The sequence below is a fragment of the Rhinoderma darwinii genome, chromosome 5 (genome assembly GCF_050947455.1).
Source record: "Rhinoderma darwinii isolate aRhiDar2 chromosome 5, aRhiDar2.hap1, whole genome shotgun sequence".
Taxonomy (NCBI): domain Eukaryota; kingdom Metazoa; phylum Chordata; class Amphibia; order Anura; family Rhinodermatidae; genus Rhinoderma; species Rhinoderma darwinii.
Window position 1 is genome coordinate 98971556 of NC_134691.1, and position 12140 is coordinate 98983695.

Genomic DNA, 12140 nt, shown 5'->3' on the forward strand with positions numbered 1-12140 from the left:
TCTGGATTCAATATTTCATGGTACGAATATCTTTATGTCACACTTAATGTTTGTTAGCTTAATGGATATTCTGATAGGACAGATGTTATGCTTAGTGCAGTAATTTATTCTAAGAACCTTGGCAGTAGAGTAATTTACAAATATTTCCTTAATTTGTTCAATTTGCACATTTCTAAAATATAAAATATTTTTGCACATTTCTAAAATACTCTAGCTATACTTTTCTTTGCTCATGTTCTCTCTAATAACCAAGACAAAATCCTATTTTAATGAAAGACATCAGATTATACCATAGTAGCAAATTATTCCATCATTTAGCTGTTGCCATGTACTTTGAAATATACAATAACTCCACACAAAATTCCTAAATGTCCACTTTGTCTGCATTACGCATAGATTGATAACTCTTGAATTGATTGTAAGCTTTGTGGGTTATACTTGTCCTGTACTTGCTGAGTACTATGGTGAACATAAAGTGGATGAAGATCAACAACCCCAAACATACAGCCAATGTCATTAAGAACTATCTTCAGCGTAAAGAAGAACAAGGAGCCCTGGAAGTGATAATATGGCCCCTACAGAGCCCTGATCTCAACATCATAGGGTCTGTCTAGGATTACATGAATAGACCGAAGGATTTGAGGAAGCCTACATCCACAGAAGACCTGTGGTTAGTTCTCCAAGATGTTTGGAATAATCTCCTTCAAAAAAATGATGTCAAAGTGTACCTAGAAGAATTGATGCTGTTTTGAAGGCAAAGGTTGGTCACACCAAATATTGGTTTGATTTTGATTTCTCATCCGTTCATTCACTTTGCATTTTGTTAATTGATAATAAAAAACCTATAGACACCTTTATTTTTTAAAGCATTCTTACTTTGCAGCATTATTCCAGTACTGCCTAAAACCTTTGCACAGTACTGTATATATATATATATATATATATATATATATATATATCCTGCTTTAATCTTCTGTAAATAATCCTTAGTAGTATTATAGTTTGGATAAAATGAAAAACATTAACAAATTGACAGCGTGTCTGCATCTAACAAAATATTTATAATACAAAAACAATAATTAGATAAATATTTATTTATTACTGTAACATCGGCGGCTGCAGACCGCAGACTCCTCTCATCCTGCCGATGGCTTCCTTCCCGGAGATGCCAGCATATGCGGCCATCCTGGCCTGCAGTGACCACTAGGGTGGCGCGCTCGAGCTCAGTCCCGGAATTAAAGGGCCAGCGTGCACACATGTTTAGAATTGTTTCATCACCCTGGACTATAAGAAGGGCCCTACCCCTTCACTCATTGCCTGAGCGTTGTTGTGTTTTCCCGTGTCAGTCTATCAAATGGTCCCTTAGTGTTTTCCTGTTCCCAGTGTTCCCGTTCCGGCTACCTGTATCCTGTATCCCGTGCTATCTTGTTCCTGTGCCTTTAAATAGTTGGAGTCGCATTGTGTTACACCACGCCTGGTGTCTGCTGCTAAGGTTCCAACTGAGCCTACCCATCGCTACTCTCTGCACTACCACAAGTACCTTTGCTCGGACTATAGACTTTACTTGGTACACTGTTTGGCCAGCTGCTATGCCGCTACGGCGGTACAGCCCAGTGGGTCCACATACCCACAGATCGTGACAATTACCAATACCCATATTAGAATCTACTTCTTTAATTTATTGTTGGGGCTTATGTTCATGATGGCAAAACTCCTTTCTTATAAAGTGTTACTCATGTTTAAATTTAGTGCCTGAAGTGAGCTGCAACTTCAGTGATTTTTAGTTTAACCTATACATTTTCAAAAATTGTAAATATGTTTTGTCACACCGTAGTGGGTTATGAACCTTAATTCAACCATGTTGTGGCAGTTGAGAGTCAGAATACTCACTGTGTTTTAATGTCCTCAGGGTTGCAAGATCAATTCAGTTTTGTCATGCCATGTCAGGAATGTCTGTCTTTGGACTTTACATGGTTTGACTTCATGGGCTGTGAAAGCATAAATGTTTTGATAAGGTTAAAATGAGCACCCAGCCGTCAATAGAAAACAAGACAAAGGAAATCACTGTTTAAAAGCTTTCTTCAAGCTGTGGTAACCAACGACTGTTTGACAATGTAACTGGTGTAAATTATGCTCTTTTCATAAATAGCCAGTTTCACTTACCTCTGATTTCAGTTTTCTTTGTGTAATGCTGAGGGGGACATATAACCTAATAGAAGCATTTTTTCTCAATTATGGCTTAAATGTTTAACACATCAAAAGCCTCTTAGTAAATACAAGCAATGCAAATATTCAATAATTTCTCCTCTTACCATTTTACAGGTACATTTAGCAGAAAGTCAATCAAATAATATTTTACATTTGGATATGAAGTCTACACTCACCTTTATTAGACAAGCTTATATCTATGCCCAAAATAAAGTACTACTTAAATCAACATTCATATAATGTAATGCTACCCCTTAAGAGGTCTTTAATGATTTCCGATTCCATTAATTTATAATAATTGCAGTGTACAAAACTAAAAGTCATTAGGGGAAATTTATAAACGGCTAGCTTCCTGATATCAAAAAAGTCTCATATTATGACACAAGCCATATTTGTGCAAGAATATGCAACTCTTTGCCATTTTAGGCCGCACTTGCCACTTTACAAAAGGTGTGGGGCATAGCGAAAAAGGACAGATGCCAAATTTTCCATAATATACAACAGAAAATGGAATAAATTATAGCAGAAATCTACGCCAGCTGATGTAGACTTCACTTTGTGGCACATGGACAGCACAAGGTGTGTGCCTCTTAATAAATTTGTCCCATCTTACTTCTGCAGGCTTCAGGATTTAATAATTATAAAAATTGAAATGGGAAAAAATGAAGTGTTGCTAAATAATGTAAGAAAAAAAACTACAATCTAGACCTAATATACAGGGTGGGCCATTTATATGGATACACCTCAATAAAATGGGAATGGTTGGTGATATTAACTTCCTGTTTGTGGCACATTAGTATATGGGAGGGGGAAACTTTTCAAGCTGGGTGTTGACCATGGCGGCCATTTTGAAGTCAGACATTTTGTATCCAACTTTAGTTTTTTCAATGGGAAGAGGGTCATGTGACACATCAAACTTATCGAGAATTTCACAAGAAAAACAATCGTGTGCTTGGTTTTAACGTTACTTTATTCTTTCATGAGTTATTTACAAGTTTCTGACCACTTATAAAATGTGTTCAAAGTGCTGCCCATTGTGTTGGATTGTCAATGCAACCCTCTTCTCCCACTCTTCACACACTGATAGCAACACCGCAGAAGAAATGCCTCCCGATCTGACCCCCATAGACTTTTATCTTTGGGGTCATCTGAAGGCAATTGTCTATGCTGTGAAGATACGAGATGTGCAGCAACTGAAACTACGGATACTGGAAGCCTGTGCTAGCATTTCTTCTGCAGTGTTGCTATCAGTGTGTGAAGAGTGGGAGAAGGGGGTTGCATTGACAATCCAACACAATGGGCAGCACTTTGAACACATTTTATAAGTGGTCAGAAACTTGTAAATAACTCATGAAAGAATAAAGTAACGTTAAAACCAAGCATTGTTTTTCTTGTGAAATTCTCGATAAGTTTGATGTGTCACATGACCCTCTTCCCATTGAAAAAACTAAAGTTGGATACAAAATGGCCGACTTCAAAATGGCCGCCATGGTTAACACCTAGCTTGAAAAGTTTCCCCCCTCCCATATACTAATGTGCCACAAACAGGAAGTTAATATCACCAACCATTCCCATTTTATTTAGGTGTATCCATATAAATGGCCCACCCTGTAGATTAAATCTATGTTGATCAATTTAGATGTGATCGGTATAAGGGTAAATTTTGTATCAGAGGCACACAAGAGGCACTGTCAGCCGAGCCATCAGTCCAGCTTTTTTCGGTACTGATTTTGAGGCAGAAACCCCCCCCCCCCCCCCATCGATTTCAAAGGGAGATAGAGGCGTTTCTCTTCCTGGGCGACTTTTGGCTGCTCGTGGGAAAAAAGGTGACATGTTCTTTATTCCGAGGTTTCTGCCTCTGGCCTCCCATTGAAATCAATGGGAGGCAAAAACAAAAACACAGCGCTCGTTTCTGATCATTTTTCGCCATATTTTTTGCCCAAGTCCTTGCATTAGATTTAATTGCTGCGGACGAAAAATGTGGGGGAAAAAGCACAGGCAATTCAAAATCTGCCTCAAAATTCCTGAATTCAGAGGCAGATTTTTTTGCCTGCAAAAAACTTTGTGTGAACAGGGCCTTATACACATCCATAATATAGTATAATCGACTTTTGTAGGAAAGTTGTCCCTGTAATTTAATAAGTCTGATGGTATTAATGCTGTGGCATAAGAAGACATAGGTTTAATAAAAATAAATAATGTACCTTTGTGTGAATAGCATTTCTGTGTTGATGAGATTACAGTCACATGAATATCTGTATATCAAATGTTATGAAGGTTGTTAAAAGAATTGATTTAAAATTAAGGCTTTTATAAAAGCTCTTTATATCTGGCAAACATTCACAAACATTGTTACATTCAACTGAAGTCATGGCAAGGTCAGCCCTGCCAAAGAAACCTTGGAAATGTTGACGCTTCACACTTTCCAGCTGACATTCACAGATATGTTTTTGACCCTGTGTATAGTACATAAAAGCATTAAAAAAAGCATAAAACCGCTTAATAGCATAGAGGACGTTGTAGTATTATATACCTCAGTAGTACAAAGTACTGTAGAACAACTCGATTAAATTCAAATACTGTTACATATGAATTTTATACAATTAACTAATTAAAGTGTGTTTTATTCAGAATTTATGTCATAATGATATAAAATAATATTGTTAATAATTACACAATAATCGTTTAATTCAATACCGAACAATACCCCGTGATGACTAAAACATAATTTACATTATATTTTATTTACTACAGAATTAAAGTTTAGACTATTTTGCTTGACTATCATAGATGTTGGAATATGTGTACATTTGCTATACATATCTATCATATATTTATTATATTATATTTGTATTAAAGAAAGTAACTTTTTCTATGCCAACCACTGATTGACTATAATATAGTGCCCATTCGCTTTTAAAAAAAATAAGTTCTTCAGTAGCAACGGTGTGTATTATACAGATCTATGTCGTGACTGCGGTAAAACAACATAAGGCTAAGTTCACATCTCGTTTTGTGCACACGTTTGTGGTATATGACGACGAATACATTTTTAAAGTTACAAAAACGTATGCATTTGTAACATACGCTTACGTTTTTTGTAGTATGCGCCGTATGCTTTTTTATACGTTTGTGTCTGTTCTTACTTCTCCGTTCTTAAAAGTTTTTTTTGTTCTTGAGCTAAATCAAACTTTGTAAGTCAAGATTTCCCACATATGGTGACAAAAACGTATACGTTTCACGTATGCAAACGTAGGGTTTAAGATTGCATACGTCGTCCATATGTCGCATTTGACTTCAATACAAATAAAAATGTATACGTGTGGTATTCGTTTTTGAAAAGTACTGAAAAGCGTAGTGGACTACGCTTTCAGGACATGGAAAAAAAAAAGGATAGAACGTAACCACCCAAAACGTTTGCACCAACTACTCCATAGGGCATCCGTCTTGACAAAAGAAATCAATGTGCACGCTATGGTACACGTTTTGACACTGTTTTTTCATGTCAAAACGTGTATATCAGACATGCAGTAAAAACAATATGTGAACTTAGCCTAAGGGCATGGCCAGACGTGGCGGAATTGCTCCGGAATTCCGCTGTGGCCAGTCCGCTGCGGAAATCCGCAGCGGACATTTTCTCCATTGGTTTCCACACCATTTCAGTTACGTTCATGCACACGTGGCGGAAAACTCTGCTGCGGACCATAGGCTGCGGTGCGTAATTTGGTGTCCGCAGCATACACTGGCTGTTGCGGACGTGTACAAGACTTCTTGCAGACTCATTGCGGAATTTCTCCATTGACTTCAATAAGGATTCAAAATTCTGCAATGAAATCTGCAGATGTTATGTGTGTTGCGTTGCGTATTGGTTTTAAGAAAAGGATATTTCTTTATTCTGGCTGGACCTGTGTATTTCTAGGTCTATAGCCAGACTGAGATGAAATGTTTTAAAAGATAGCAGGAAGTACTCTTCACCTGAATACGCAACGGCTAATCCGCATCAATTTACCACACATTTTAGGCAAAGCCGCAACAGAATCTGCAACGCAGATTATGTGCGGCATTGATGCGGACAGTGTCGGCAGAAATACGCCACATCTGGTCATGCCCTAATAAACACCTCAGATTCTGCAAACCCTCTTTTTAAAAAGGATGAGATTGTTTCATATCAATCAGTGATGGGCAGGAATCAATAAACACTCTACTATAAATTCTAAAGACTATAAGAAGTCACCCTTAGGGCATGACCAGATGTGGCCGAATTGCTCTGGAATTCCGCTGCGGACAGTCCGCAGTGGAAATCCGCAGCGTACACGTTTCTCCATTGCCTTCCACAGCTTTGTGGTTGGGTTCGTTTACACGTTGCGGACAATTCCGCTGCGTAGCATAGGCTGTGGTGCGGAATTTGGTGTCCGCAGCATACACTGACTGTTGCGGACGTGTAGCGGACTTGTTGCGAACTCATTGCGGAATTTCTCCATTGACTTCAATGGAGAGTCAAAATTCCGCAATGAAGTCCGCAGATGTTATGTTTGCTGCGGAGCGTATTGGTTTTACTAACATGACATTTCTTCATTCTGGCTGGACCTATGTATTTCTAGGTGTACAACCAGACTGAGAAAGTCAATGGGGCTCCCGTAATTCCGGGTGACTACGTGTGTGCACCTGTAATTACGGGAGCGTTTCTAGGCGACGTCAGTAAATAGTCACTGTCCAGGGTGCTGAAAGAGTTAAACAATCGGCAGTAACTGTTTCAGCACGCTGGACAGTGACTTCCGATCACAATATACATCAACCTGTAAAAAAAATAGAAGTTCATACTTATCGAGAACTCCCTGCTTCTTCCTCCAGTCCGGCCTCCCAGGATGACGTTTCAGTCCAAGTGACGGCTGCAGCCCATCACAGGACTGCCGCGTCATCCACGGAGGTCAGGCTGGATGGCGAAAGAGGGACGCGTCGCCAAGACAACGGCCGGGTAAGTATGAATTTCTTTTTACTTTTACTAGGGAAAGGGCTGTCCCTTCTCTTTACCCTGCACTGATAGAGAGAAGGCAAGCCCTATTCCCCTCAATACGCAACGGCTAGTCCGCATCAATTTAATGCCCATTTTTGGCAAAGCCACAACAGAATCTGCAACGCAGATTCTGTGCAGCATTGATGCGGACAGTGGCGGAAGAACTACACCACGTCTAGGCATACCCTTAGAGAAAAAAGAGGGTAGAAAGGGAGAGCGAAAGAAAGTATATGTGTAGGTAAGAAAGTGGGGGACAGGCAGATATATTGTCCAATTACAGAGTTCCTGAATTTTTTTTCCTAGAATACACCTAACCTGAGAGATGTATAAATCATGTGCGCTTATAAGCACAGAAAAAGTTCAAAAGAAATAGAAAGTTTTATCATGTGCCTCTCTGACAAGTTATTTTTTTATCAGTCAACCTACAGTGTCTACTAAGAAAAATGATAATGTTGCGAATTCTCAAAATTAGATGAGGGCATGCAGTATCTGAAGTAAATGATCCTGGAACTCTTACTACTGACATAATAAAAGTTCTACATGGCCCACCGGGACTGAATGATCATTATAATTTTCCCTAGATGATTTAGTCCGCCGTGGCACAGTTGGAAGGGTGAAACTCATGCACAGTTGAGTGACAATGGTTAATTTGCTCCCCCAAAACCCGCCATCTCTATTGTTTCTGCTGGTAGCTATTTGTTATAAGAAATTAAAAGTATGTGTAAAGGATCTGCCAGGCACAGCGGGGTTAACTCCCAGAACTAATCAGTCAGCACCTGAGAATACATCCCTGAGACTGACTCCTGCTTCCACCATTCAGGCTGGCAGGCTTAGGAGTGGGAGAGCCTATCGTAACCTGGCCAGACTCAGCTAGCTCCCGCCCTCGGTCTATTTAAGCCTGCACTTCCTGTCCCTCGGTGCTTGTTATTGCTTTTGTTTCTTTCCTTGTGGTTCCTGGCCCAGCTACAGCTCCTGCTATTTTTGATCCTGCTCCATACCGACCCTGGCTTACCCAAGTCCTCTCCTCGGGCCCGTATCCTCTCCAATGGACCAGGTCCTTCGGGAAAATAAACTGTTTGCCAAAACCGAAAAATGTGTGTTTGGGGTACAGGAGATTCCATTTTTGGGTCAAATCCTCACTCCTCATGAATTCCGCATGGACCCCGCCAAGGTTCAGGCTGTGGCGGAATGGGTCCAACCTGCCTCCCTGAAGGCGTTACAGTGTTTTTTGGGGTTTGCTAATTATTACAGGAGATTTATTGCTAACTTCTCGGTCATCGCTAAGCCCCTTACGGACCTCACTCGCAAAGGTGCTGATCTCCTCCACTGGCCTCCTGAGGCTATCCAGGCTTTTGAGGTCCTTAAGAAGTGCTTTGTCTCGGCCCCGGTGCTGGTTCAGCCCAACCAAATGGAGCCATTTATCGTGGAAGTTGACGCATCTGAGGTGGGAGTGGGGGCTGTCTTGTCCCAGGGTACCAGGTCCCTCACCCATCTCCGCCCCTGTGCCTACTTCTCCAGGAAGTTTTCGCCAACTGAAAGTAACTATGATATTGGCAACCGCGAACTCTTAGCCATTAAATGGGCATTTGAAGAGTGGCGCCACTTCCTGGAGGGGGCTAGGCACCAGGTAACGGTCCTTACCGACCACAAGAATCTGGTTTTCCTAGAATCTGCCCGGAGGCTAAACCCGAGACAAGCTCGATGGGCGTTATTTTTTACCAGATTCAATTTTTTGGTTACCTATAGGGCTGGGTCTAAAAATATTAAGGCTGATGCACTGTCGCGTAGCTTCATGGCCAGCCCTCCTTCGGAGGAAGATCCTGCTTGTATTTTGCCTCCAGGTATAATCATTTCCTCGATCGATTCTGATTTAGTCTCTGAAATTGCTGCTGATCAAGGTGCAGCTCCCGGGAACCTTCCTGAGAACAAGCTGTTTGTTCCCCTGCAATTCCGGCTAAGGGTACTTAGGGAAAATCATGACTCTGCACTATCTGGCCATCCAGGCATCCTGGGAACCAAACACCTCATTACCAGAAATTATTGGTGGCCTGGGTTGCCTAAAGACGTTAAGGCCTACGTCGCTGCTTGTGAGGTTTGTGCTAGGTCCAAGACTCCCAGGTCCCGACCAGCGGGCTTACTGCGTTCGTTGCCCATTCCCCAGAGACCTTGGACACATATCTCCATGGATTTTATCACCGATTTGCCTCCATCCCAAGGCAAGTCGGTGGTGTGGGTGGTGGTGGACCGCTTCAGTAAGATGTGCCACTTTGTGCCCCTCAAGAAACTACCCAACGCCAAAACGTTGTCTACCTTGTTTGTCAAACACATCCTGCGTCTCCATGGGGTCCCTGTCAATATTGTTTCGGACAGAGGGGTACAATTTGTTTCATTGTTTTGGAGAGCCTTCTGTATGAAGTTGGGGATTGATCTGTCCTTCTCCTCTGCCTTCCATCCTGAAACCAATGGCCAAACGGAGAGGACTAATCAGTCTCTAGAACAATACTTAAGGTGTTTTGTCTCTGACTGTCAATTTGATTGGGTCTCTTTCATTCCCCTCGCCGAATTTTCCCTTAATAACCGGGTCAGTAACTCGTCAGGGGTCTCTCCTTTTTTTTGTAATTACGGGTTTAATCCACGGTTCTCCTCCGTTTCACCTGGTAGTTCCAACAATCCTGAGGTAGAGGTCGGTCATCGGGAACTGAGCACAGTCTGGGCCCAGGTTCAGAAAAACCTAGAGGTGTCCCAGAGCGTACAAAAAACTCAGGCTGATAAAAAACGTTCTGCTAACCCCCTGTTTATGGTCGGGGATCTGGTGTGGTTGTCGTCTAGGAACTTGCGTCTCAAGGTTCCGTCCAAGAAGTTTGCTCCCCGGTTTATTGGGCCGTATAAGGTCATTGAGGTCCTCAGTCCTGTCTCCTTCCGGCTGGAGTTACCCCCATCTTTTCGGATACACGACGTGTTTCATGCCTCCCTCCTCAAACGCTGCTCCCCGTCCTTGGCTCCCTCGAGGAGACCTCCTGTTCCCATCCTCACCCCGGAGGGGGTGGAATTCGAGGTGGCCAGGATTGTGGACAGCAAGATGGTCCAAGGCTCCCTCCAGTACCTGGTCCATTGGAGAGGATACGGGCCCGAGGAGAGGACTTGGGTACCCGCCCGGGATGTTCACGCTGGGGTATTGGTCAGGAGGTTCCACCTGCGTTTCCCCAGTAAGCCAGGTCCACTTAGAAAGGGTCCGGTGGCCCCTCATAAAAGGGGGGGTACTGTAAAGGATCTGCCAGGCACAGCGGGGTTAACTCCCAGAACTAATCAGTCAGCACCTGAGAATACATCCCTGAGACTGACTCCTGCTTCCACCATTCAGGCTGGCAGGCTTAGGAGTGGGAGAGCCTATCGTAACCTGGCCAGACTCAGCTAGCTCCCGCCCTCGGTCTATTTAAGCCTGCACTTCCTGTCCCTCGGTGCTTGTTATTGCTTTTGTTTCTTTCCTTGTGGTTCCTGGCCCAGCTACAGCTCCTGCTATTTTTGATCCTGCTCCATACCGACCCTGGCTTACCGACTACTCTTCTGCTTTTCGTTTTGTACCTCGCACACTCCTGGCTTGACTCGGCTCGTTCACCACTCTGGTTGCTCACGGTGTTGCCGTGGGCAACGGCCCCTTTTCCTTGCTTGTGTTCCTTGTATGTTTGTCGTGTTTGTCGTGCACTTACTGAGCGCAGGGACCGCCGCCCAGTTGTACCCCGTCGCCTAGGGCGGGTCGTTGCAAGTAGGCAGGGACAGAGTGGCGGGTAGATTAGGGCTCACTTGTCCGTCTCCCTACCCCCTGCCATTACAGTATGAGTCTGGGCGGACCCGTGCATATGTGTCTGTTTTTTTAGGAAGGGCATCGACAAAATAGAACAACATGAGGGATGACACTGTTTTTGAACATCATCCGAAAAATCCAGTAGTTTGTGTTACTTATTTGAATTCAGAATCGCAAAATGAACTGATTTCTGCACTTGCAAGTGAAACTATGAGCACTACCATAGAGGATGTGAAAGCAGCAAACTTTTCAGTAATTGTGGATTCCACAATTGATATCACAAGAAAAAAACAGATCTCCTTATCATTAAGATTTGTTACTAAAACAGGTAGTAGCAGTGAGCGATCTAGGCGGCTGGTAAGGGCATAGAATTGAACGTGTCTTGTTGTGAACCTAATGGGAGGGTAAACCTATGACGGGGAAAGGATAATGTCAGTTCACTTAACGGGTCTGCAAGCCAGGGTGAAACAAAACTGCTCTGAAAAAGAATTTTATGTACATATTTGCGCACTCAACCTCAATTTGATTCTGAAACATGCTGCATGTTCATTGTGAAGTGATAACATTTCCTTCAGTAGGCTTGGAATGCTGTACACATTTTTAACTTTAACTCTGCCTAGATATAAAATTCTTGAGGTAGAGAAAGATAAAATCCTGGAGGAAACAGTACGGAAACTAAAAAGGCTGTCAGATACTCGATGGGCTTCCAGGAAACAGGCAACTGATGCAATAATCCAAAGCGTGCTCGCAATCCTTGAGGCTATGCGCCACCAAGATGCCAAATGGCTCCACCCCAAAAAACTGCTGCTGATGTGGATGTTCTGTTGACTGAACTAAGCACTTATAAATTCAAGCTGATGGTATTTTTATTTTTTTAATACACTCTTAAATAAAAAATATGTGCTTTCAAACTAAGTACAAAAAGCCTCATTGGACATAAATGTGTACATCTCATTGACACATGCATGACACAAATCATAGAACTGTGATCGGATGAGGCATTTGTAACCAAAAATAAAACATTAAAAGAATTGACTACTAAGTGCAAGGACACTACTGCATATCACAAAGGGAAAGTTAGAAAGAATAAAAGATTTTGTGATAAAAGAGCTGAAG